Genomic DNA, 11,001 nt, shown 5'->3' with positions numbered 1-11,001 from the left:
CTTAGACCATGAGATCGTGTAACTCCCGGATGTCGTAGGAGTGCTTCGGGTGTACCAAACATCACAACGTAACTGGGTGACTATAAAGGTATACTACGGGTATCTCTGAAAGTGTCTATTGGGTTGACACAGATCAAGACTGGGATTTGTCACTCCGTATGACGGAGAGGTATCACTGGGCCCACTCGGTAATGCATCATCATTATGAGCTCAAAGTGACCAAGTGTCTGGTCATGGGATCATGCATTACGGTACGAGTAAAGTGGCTTGCCGGTAACGAGATTGAACGAGGTATTGGGATACCGACGATCGAATCTCAGGCAAGTAACATACCGATTGACAAAGGGAATTGTATACGGGGTTGCTTGAATCCTCGACATCGTGGTTCATTCGATGAGATCATCGAGGAGCATGTGGGAGACAACATGGGTATCCAGATCCCGCTGTTGGTTATTGACCGGAGAGCAATCTCGGTCATGTCTACATGTCTCCCGAACCCGTAGGGTCTACACACTTAAGGTTCGGTGACGCTAGGGTTGTAGGGATATGTATATGCAGTAACCCGAATGTTGTTCGGAGTCCCGGATGAGATCCCGGACGTCACGAGGAGTTTTGGAATGGTCCGGAGGTAAAAAATTATATATAGGAAGTGCTATTTCGGCCATCGGGACAAGTTTCGGGGTCACCGGTATTGTATTGGGACCACCGGAAGGGTCCTGGGGGTCCACCGGGTGGGGCCACCTATGCCGGAGGGCCCCATGGGCTGAAGTGGGAAGGGATCCAGCCCAAAGTGGGCTGGGGCGCCACTTCCCCATAGGGCCCATGCGCCTAGGGTGGGGGAAACCCTAAAAGGGGGCGCCCCCTTGCTTGGGGGGCAAGCCCCCCACCCCTTGGCCGCTGCCCCCTAGGAGATTGCATCTCCTAGGGCCGGCGCCCCCCCTAGGCCCCCTATATATAGTGGGGGGAGGGAGGGTCTCTTACCTTTTTGCGTTTGGTGCCTCCCTCTCTCTCTCTCTCCAACACCTCCTCCTCCTCCATAGAGCTTGGCGAAGCCCTGCCGGAGTACTGCAGCTCCATCACCACCACGCCGTCGTGCTGCTGCTGGAGCCATCTTCCTCAACCTCTCCTTCCCCCTTGCTGGATCAAGAAGGACGAGACGTTACGCTGACCGTACGTGTGTTGAACGCGGAGGTGCCGTCCATTCGGTGCTAGGATCTCCGGTGATTTGGATCACGTCGAGTACAACTCCCTCATCCCCGTTCTTTGAACGCTTCCGCTCGCAATCTACAAAGGTATGTAGATGCATCCGATCACTCGTTGCTAGATGATCTCATAGATGGATCTTGGTGAAACCGTAGGAAAATTTTTGTTTTCTGCAACGTTCCCCAACAGTGGCATCATGAGCTAGGTCTATGCATAGTTCTTCTTGCGCGAGTAGAACACAATTTGTTGTGGGCGTAGATGTTGTCAACTTTCTTGCCGCTACTAGTCTTATCTTGCTTCAACGGTATTGTGGGATGAAGCGGCCCGGACCAACCTTACACGTACGCTTACGTGAGACCGGTTCCACCGACTAACATGCACTAGTTGCATAAGGTGGCTGGCGGGTGTCTGTCTCTCCCACTTTAGTTGGAGCGGATTCGATGAAAAGGGTCCTTATGAAGGGTAAATAGAAGTTGAAAAATCACGTTGTGGCTTTCACGTAGGTAAGAAAACGTTCTTGCTAGAACCCTATTGCAGCCACGTAAAACTTGCAACAACAATTAGAGGACGCCTAACTTGTTTTTGCAGCAAGTGTTCTGTGATGTGATATGGCCAAAGTTGTGATGAATGATGAATGATATATATATGTGATGTATGAGATCATGTTCTTGTAATAGGAATCACGACTTGCATGTCGATGAGTATGACAACCGGCAGGAGCCATAGGAGTTGTCTTTATTTTTGTATGACATGCGTGTCATTGAGAAACGCCATGTAAATTACTTTACTTTATTGCTAAACATGTTAGCCATAGTAGTAGAAGTAATAGTTGGCGAGCAACTTCATGGAGACACGATGATGGAGATCATGGTGTCATGCCGGTGACAGGATGATCATGGAGCCCCAAGATGGAGATCAAAGGAGCTATGTGATATTGGCCATATCATGTCACTATTATTATTTGATTGCATGTGATGTTTATCATGTTTTGTACATCTTGTTTACTTAGAACGACGGTAGTAAATAAGATGATCCCTCATAATAATTTCAAGAAAGTGTTCCCCCTAACTGTGCACCATTGCGACAGTTCGTTGTTTCGAAGCACCAGGTGATGATCGGGTGTTAGATTCAAACATTCACATACAACGGGTGTAAGACAGATTTACACATGCAAACACTTAGGTTGACTTGACGAGCCTAGCATGTACAGACATGGCCTCGGAACACAGAAGACCGAAAGGTCGAGCATGAGTCGTATAGAAGATACGATCAACATGAAGATGTTCACCGATGTTGACTAGTCCGTCTCACGTGATGATCGGACACGGCCTAGTTAACTCGGATCATGTTATACTTAGATAACTAGAGGGATGTCTATCTAAGTGGGAGTTCATTGAATAATTTGATTAGATGAACTTAATTATCATGAACTTAGTGTAGGATCGAAGTATGTCTAGAGGGGGGGTGATTAGACTACTTGACCAAATAAAAACTTAACCTTTTCCCAATTTTAGTTCTTGGCAGATTTTAGCTATTTTAGGATAAGTCAAGCAATCATCACACAATACAAGCAAGCATGCAAAGAGTATATTGGCAGCGGAAAGTAAGGCATGAAACTTGCAAGAATGTAAAGGGAATGGTTTGGAGAATTCAAACGCTATTGGAGACATGGATGTTTTTCCCGTGGTTCGGATAGGTGGTGCTATCCTACATCCACGTTGATGGAGACTTCAACCCACGAAGGGTAACGGTTGCGCGAGTCCACACAGGGCTCCACCCAAGGGCAACGGTTGCGCGAGTCCACACAGGGCTCCACCCACGAAGGGTCCACGAAGAAGCAACCACCCACAAAGGGTCCACGAAGAAGCAACCTTGTCTATCCCACCATGGCCATCGCCCACGAAGGACTTGCCTCACTAGCGGTAGATCTTCACGAAGTAGGCGATCTCCTTGCCCTTAAAAACTCCTTGGTTCAACTCCACAATCTTGTCGGAGGCTCCCAAGTGACACCTAGCCAATCTAGGAGACACCACTCTCCAAGAAGTAACAAATGGTGTGTAGATAATGAACTCCTTGCTCTTGTGCTTCAAATGATAGTCTCCCCAACACTCAACTCTCTCTCATAGGATTTGGATTTGGTGGAAAGAAGATTTGAGTGGAAAGCAACTTGGGAAGGCTAGAGGATTCATATGGTAGGAATGGAATGTCTTGATCTCAACACATGAGTAGGTGGTTTTCTCTCAGAACATATGAGTAGGAATGATGTGTGTGTTCTGATGGCTCTCTCCTCGAATGAGAAGGAGGTGGAGGGGTATATATAGCCTCCACACAAAATCCAACCGTTACACACAATTTACCAATCTCGGTGGGACCGAATCAGAAAACTCGGTCTGACCGAAGTAGTAAACCTAGTGACCGTTAGGAATTTCGGTGGGACTGACATGCAACTCGGTAGGACCGATTCGGTTAGGGTTTGGGCATAACGTAATCTCGGTGAGACCGATTACACAAACTCGGTGAGACCGAATTTGGTAATTAGCTAACCAGAGAGTTGGTCGGGCAAACTCAGTGGGACCGATTTGCTCTTTCGGTGAGACCGAAAAGTTACAAAGGGGAAACACTGAGTTTACATTGCAATCTCGGTGGGACCGATTCGCTCTTTCGGTGGGACCGAAAAGTTACGAAAGGGAAACAGAGAGTTTGCAACCCCATCTCGGTGGGACCGAGATCCTTATCGGTAGAACCGAATTGCTAGGGTTTGGCAGTGGCTAATGACAAGTGAAACTCGGTGGCGCCGGATAGGAAGAATCGGTAGGACCGAGTTTGGCTTAGAGTTTAGGTCATATGTGGATATGGGAAAGTAGTTGAGGGTTTTGGAGCATATCATTAAGCACATGAAGCAAGAGGCTCATTAAGCAACACCTCATCCCTCCTTGATAGTATTGGCTTTTCCTATGGACTCAATGTGATCTTGGATCACTAAAATATAAAATGAAGAGTCTTGAGCTTTTGAGCTTGAGCCAATCCTTTGTCCTTAGCATTTTGAGGGTTCCACTTTCACATCCATGCCATGCCAATCATTGAGCTTTCCTGGAATAATCACCTTGGAATAGCATTAGCTCAATGAGCTATATGTTGTTATGAATTACCAAAACCACCTAGGGATAGTTGCACTTTCACTTAGTCTAAAGTATTTACAATATGTCTTGTAGATCAAATGGCCAACGTAGTCCTCAACTTCAACGCATTCCTAGAGAAAAGCAAGCTGAAAGACGATGGCAGCAACTATACGGACTGGGTCCGGAACCTGAGGATCATCCTCATAGCTGCCAAGAAAGAATATGTCCTACAAGCACTGCTAGGTGACGCACCCGTCCCACAGAACCAAGACGTTATGAACGCTTGGCAGACACGTGCTGATGACTACTCCCTCGTTCAGTGCGGCATGCTTTACAGCTTAGAGCCGGGGCTCCAAAAGCGTTTTGAGAGACATGGAGCATATGAGATGTTCGAAGAGCTGAAAATGGTTTTTCAAGCTCATGCCCAGGTTGAGAGATATGAAGTCTCCGACAAATTCTTCAGCTGTAAGATGGAGGAAAATAGTTCTCTCAGTGAGCACATACTCACTATGTCTGGGTTACATAACCGCTTGACTTAGCTGGGAGTTAATCTCCCGGATGATGCGGTCATTGACAGAATCCTCCAGTCGCTTCCACCAAGCTACAAGAGCTTTGTGATGAACTTCAATATGCAGGGGATGGAAAAGACCATTCCTGAGTTATTTTCAATGCTGAAATCAGCAGAGGTAGAAGTCAAGAAGGAACATCAAGTGTTGATGGTGAATAAAACCACTAAGTTCAAGAAGGGCAAGGGTAAAAAGAACTTCAAGAAGGACGGCAAGGGAGTTGCCGCGCCCGGCAAGCAAGCTGCCGGGAAGAAGCCAAAGAATGGACCCAAGCCCGAGACTGAGTGCTTTTATTGCAAGGGAAGTGGTCACTGGAAGCGAAACTGCCCCAAATACTTAGCGGACAAGAAGGCCGGCAAAACAAAAGGTATATGTGATATACATGTAATTGATGTGTACCTTACCAGTACTCGTAGTAGCTCCTGGGTATTTGATACCGGTGCAGTTGCTCACATTTGTAACTCAAAGCAGGAGCTGCGGAATGAGCGGAGACTGGCAAAGGACGAGGTGACGATGCGCGTCGGGAATGGTTCCAAGGTCAATGTGATCGCCGTCGGCACGCTACCTCTACATTTACCTTCGGGATTAGTTTTAAACCTTAATAATTGTTATTTAGTGCCAGCTTTGAGCATGAACATTGTACCGGGATCTCGTTTAATTCGAGATGGCTACTCATTTAAATCCGAGAATAATGGTTGTTCTATTTATATGAGAGATATGTTTTATGGTCATGCTCCGATGGTGAATGGTTTATTCTTAATGAATCTTGAGCGTAATGCTACACATGTTCATAGTGTGAATACCAAAAGATGTAAGGTTGATAATGATAGTCCCACATACTTGTGGCACTGCCGCCTTGGTCACATAGGTGTCAAACGCATGAAGAAGCTCCATGCAGATGGACTTTTAGAGTCTCTTGATTATGAATCATTTGACACGTGCGAACCATGCCTCATGGGTAAAATGACCAAGACTCCGTTCTCAGGAACAATGGAGCGAGCAACCAACTTATTGGAAATCATACATACTGATGTGTGCGGTCCAATGAGCGTTGAGGCTCGCGGTGGCTATCGTTATGTTCTCACCCTCACTGATGACTTGAGTAGATATGGGTATGTCTACTTAATGAAACACAAGTCTGAAACCTTTGAAAAGTTCAAGGAATTTCAGAGTGAGGTTGAGAATCAACGTGACAGAAAAATCAAGTTTTTGCGATCAGATCGTGGAGGAGAATACTTGAGTCACGAATTTGGCACACACTTAAGAAAATGTGGAATAGTTTCACAACTCACGCCGCCTGGAACACCTCAGCGTAATGGTGTGTCCGAACGTCGTAATCGCACTCTATTAGATATGGTGCGATCTATGATGTCTCTTACCGAGTTACCGCTATCTTTCTGGGGCTATGCTTTAGAGACTGCCGCATTCACTTTAAATAGGGCTCCATCGAAATCCGTTGAGACGACACCGTATGAATTATGGTTTGGGAAGAAACCTAAGCTGTCGTTTCTAAAAGTTTGGGGATGGGATGCTTATGTCAAGAAACTTCAACCTGAAAAGCTCGAACCCAAGTCGGAAAAATGCGTCTTCATAGGATATCCTAAAGAAACTATTGGGTATACCTTCTACCTCAGATCCGAAGGCAAGATCTTTGTTGCCAAGAATGGATCCTTTCTAGAGAAGGAGTTTCTCTCGAAAGAAATAAGTGGGAGGAAAGTAGAACTTGATGAAGTATTACCTCTTGAACCGGAAAATGGCGCAACTCAAGAAAATGTTCCTGAGGTGCCTGCACCGACTAGAGAGGAAGTTAATGATGATGATCAAGATACTTCTGATCAAGCTCCTACTGAAATTCGAAGGTCCACAAGGACACGTTCCGCACCATAATGGTACGGCAACCCTATCTTGGAAATCATGTTGTTAGACAACAGTGAGCCTTCGAACTATGAAGAAGCGATGGCGGGCCCGGATTCCGACAAATGGCTAGAAGCCATGAAATCTGAGATAGGATCCATGTATGAAAACGAAGTATGGACTTTGACTGACTTGCCTGTTGAACTGTGAGCCATAGAAAATAAATGGATCTTTAAGAAGAAGACAAACGCGGATGGTAATGTGACCATCTATAAAGCTCGGCTTGTCGCTAAGGGTTATCGACAAGTTCAAGGGATTGACTACGATGAGACTTTCTCACCGGTAGCGAAGCTAAAGTCCGTCTGAATCATGTTAGCAATTGTCGCATTCTATGATTATGAGATATGGCAAATGGACGTCAAAACGGCATTCCTTAATGGTTTCCTTAAGGAAGAATTGTATATGATGCAACCGGAAGGTTTTGTCGATCCTAAGAATGCTGACAAGGTGTGCAAGCTCCAACGCTCGATTTATGGGCTGGTGCAAGCATCTCGGAGTTGGAACATTCGCTTTGATGAGATGATCAAAGCGTTTGGGTTTACGCAGACTTATGGAGAAGCCTGCGTTTACAAGAAAGTGAGTGGGAGCTCTGTAGCATTTCTCATATTATATGTAGATGACATACTTTTGATGGGAAATGATATAGAACTCTTGGACAGCATTAAGGCCTACTTGAATAAGAGTTTTTCAATGAAGGACCTTGGAGAAGCTGCTTATATATTAGGCATCAAGATCTATAGAGATAGATCGAGACGCCTCATAGGTCTTTCACAAAGCACATACCTTGATAAGATATTGAAGAAGTTCAATATGGATCAGTCTAAGAAGGGGTTCTTACCTGTGTTACAAGGTGTGAAATTGAGCTCAGCTCAATGTCCGACCACGGCAGAAGATATAGAAGAGATGAGTGTCATCCCCTATGCCTCAGCCATAGGTTCTATTATGTATGCCATGTTGTGTACCAGACCTGATGTAAACCTTGCCGTAAGTTTGGTAGGAAGGTACCAAAGTAATCCCGGCAAGGAACACTGGACAGCGGTCAAGAATATCCTGAAGTACCTGAAAAGGACTAAGGAAATGTTTCTCGTTTATGGAGGTGACGAAGAGCTCGTCGTAAAGGGTTACGTCGATGCTAGCTTCGACACAGATCTGGATGACTCAAAGTCACAAACCGGATACGTGTATATTTTGAATGGTGGGGCAGTAAGCTGGTGCAGTTGCAAGCAGAGCGTCATGGCGGGATCTACATGTGAAGCGGAGTACATGGCAGCCTCAGAGGCAGCACATGAAGCAATTTGGGTGAAGGAGTTCATCACCGACCTAGGAGTCATACCCAATGCGTCGGGGCCAATCAAACTCTTCTGTGACAACACTGGAGCTATTGCACTTGCCAAGGAGCCTAGGTTTCACAAGAAGACAAGGCACATCAAGCGTCGCTTCAACTCCATTCGTTAAAATGTTCAAGATGGAGACATAGATATTTGTAAAGTACATACGGACCTTAATGTAGCAGATCCGTTGACTAAACCTCTCCCTAGAGCAAAACATGATCAACACCAGAATTCCATGGGTGTTCGATTCATCACATTGTAACTAGATTATTGACTCTAGTGCAAGTGGGAGACTGTTGGAAATATGCCCTAGAGGCAATAATAAAAGCATTATTATTATATTTCCTTGTTCATGATAATTGTCTTTATTCATGCTATAATTGTGTTATCCGGAAACCGTAATACATGTGTGAATAATAGACACCAACATGTCCCTAGTGAGCCTCTAGTTGACTAGCTCGTTGATCAACAGATAGTCATGGTTTCCTGACTATGGACATTGGATGTCATTGATAACGAGATCACATCATTAGGAGAATGATGTGATGGACAAGACCCAATCCTAAACATAGCATAAGATCGTATAGTTCGTTTGCTAGAGTTATTTACAATGTCAAGTATCCTTTCCTTAGACCATGAGATCGTGTAACTCCCGGATGCCGTAGGAGTGCTTCGGGTGTACCAAACGTCACAACGTAACTGGGTGACTATAAAGGTATACTACGGGTATCTCTGAAAGTGTCTGTTGGGTTGACACGGATCAAGACTGGGATTTGTCACTCCGTATGACGGAGAGGTATCACTGGGCCCACTCGGTAATGCATCATCATTATGAGCTCAAAGTGACCAAGTGTCTGGTCAAGGGATCATGCATTACGGTACGAGTAAAGTGGCTTGCCGGTAACGAGATTGAACGAGGTATTGGGATACCGACGATCGAATCTCGGGCAAGTAACATACCGATTGACAAAGGGAATTGTATACGGGGTTGCTTGAATCCTCGACATCGTGGTTCATCCGATGAGATTATCGAGGAGCATGTGCGAGCCAACATGGGTATCCAGATCCCGCTGTTGGTTATTGACCGGAGAGCAATCTCGGTCATGTCTACATGTCTCCCGAACCCGTAGGGTCTACACACTTAAGGTTCGGTGACGCTAGGGTTGTAGGGATATATATATGCAGTAACCCGAATGTTGTTCGGAGTCCCGGATGAGATCCCGGACGTCACGAGGAGTTTCGGAATGGTCTGGAGGTAAAGAATTATATATAGGAAGTGCTATTTCGGCCATCGGGACAAGTTTCGGGGTCACCGGTATTGTACCGGGACCACCGGAAGGGTCCCGGGGGTCCACCGGGTGGGGCCACCTATCCCGGAGGGCCCCATGGGCTGAAGTGGGAAGGGATCCATCCCAAAGTGGGCTGGGGCGCCACTTCCCCCTAGGGCCCATGCGCCTAGGGTGGGGGAAACCCTAAAAGGGGGCGCCCCTTGCTTGGGGGGCAAGCCCCCCACCCCTTGGTCGCCGCCCCCCTAGGAGATTGCATCTCCTAGGGCCGGCGCCCCCCCCCCTAGGCCCCCTATATATAGTGGGGGGGAGGGAGGGTCTCTTACCTTTTTGCCTTTGGTGCCTCCCTCTCTCTCTCTCCAACACCTCCTCCTCCTCCATAGAGCTTGGCGAAGCCCTGCCGGAGTACTGCAGCTCCATCACCACCACGCCGTCGTGCTGCTGCTGGAGCCATCTTCCTCAACCTCTCCTTCCCCCTTGCTGGATCAAGAAGGAGGAGACGTTACGCTGACCGTACGTGTGTTGAACGCGGAGGTGCCGTCCATTCGGTGCTAGGATCTCCGGTGATTTGGATCACGTCGAGTACAACTCCCTCATCCCCGTTCTTTGAATGCTTCCGCTCGCGATCTACAAAGGTATGTAGATGCATCCGATCACTCGTTGCTAGATGAACTCATAGATGGATCTTGGTGAAACCGTAGGAAAATTTTTGTTTTCTGCAACGTTCCCCAACAGAGAGTGGGGTCTGGGGAACCAGGTATGAAGCCTTTGCTCTTCAGGAAGTATTTGAGTGTGTCATACCAGGCCTGAGGGGCTTGTTTGAGGCCATACAGTGCCTTGTTGAGCTTGTATACCCTGTCAAGATGTTTTGGATCTTCCAAGCCAGGCGGTTGTGCAACATACACTTCTTCTTCAATCTTGCCATTGAGAAAGGCGCTCTTCACATCCATTTGATATAGAAGTATGTTGTGATGATTGGCATAGGCCAGCAGTATGCGTATGGCTTCAAGTCTAGCCACAGGAGCAAATGTTTCATCGAAGTCAATGCCTTCCACTTGAGTATATCCTTGAGCAACGAGACGAGCTTTGTTTCTGACAACTTGACCATGCTCATCTTGCTTGTTGTGGTATATCCATTTGGTTCCTATTATGTTGTGCTTCCAAGGATCAGGACGCTTAACCAGTTCCCATACATTATTCAGCTCAAACTGTTGAAGCTCTTCTTGCATAGCTTGAATCCATTCAGGTTCCATGAAGGCTTCTTCAACTTTCTTGGGTTCTGTTATTGAGACGAATGCGAAGTGCCCACAGAAATCTGCCAGCTGAGTTGCCCTTGATCAAGTGAGCGGAGCATTGATGTTGTCAATTATTCTCTCAATCTGCACTTCATTGGCAACACGAGGATGTACAGGGTGAAGGTTTTGCTCTTGCTCATCATTGTCATTGTTAGTGGGATTGTCTTTAGGCTGAGCATTGTCTTCAGGTTGATCAGGTGCGGAGATGATAAGTTCCTCTTCAGGTTGAGCTTCAGAGGGTATGATTTCTCCGGTTCCCATAAGCTTGATTAATTCGCTGGATGGAA

The sequence above is a fragment of the Triticum urartu genome, chromosome 5 (genome assembly GCF_003073215.2).
Source record: "Triticum urartu cultivar G1812 chromosome 5, Tu2.1, whole genome shotgun sequence".
Classification (NCBI taxonomy): domain Eukaryota; kingdom Viridiplantae; phylum Streptophyta; class Magnoliopsida; order Poales; family Poaceae; genus Triticum; species Triticum urartu.
The sequence above is the reverse complement of the archived record's forward strand: the minus strand, read 5'-3'. Positions refer to the sequence as shown.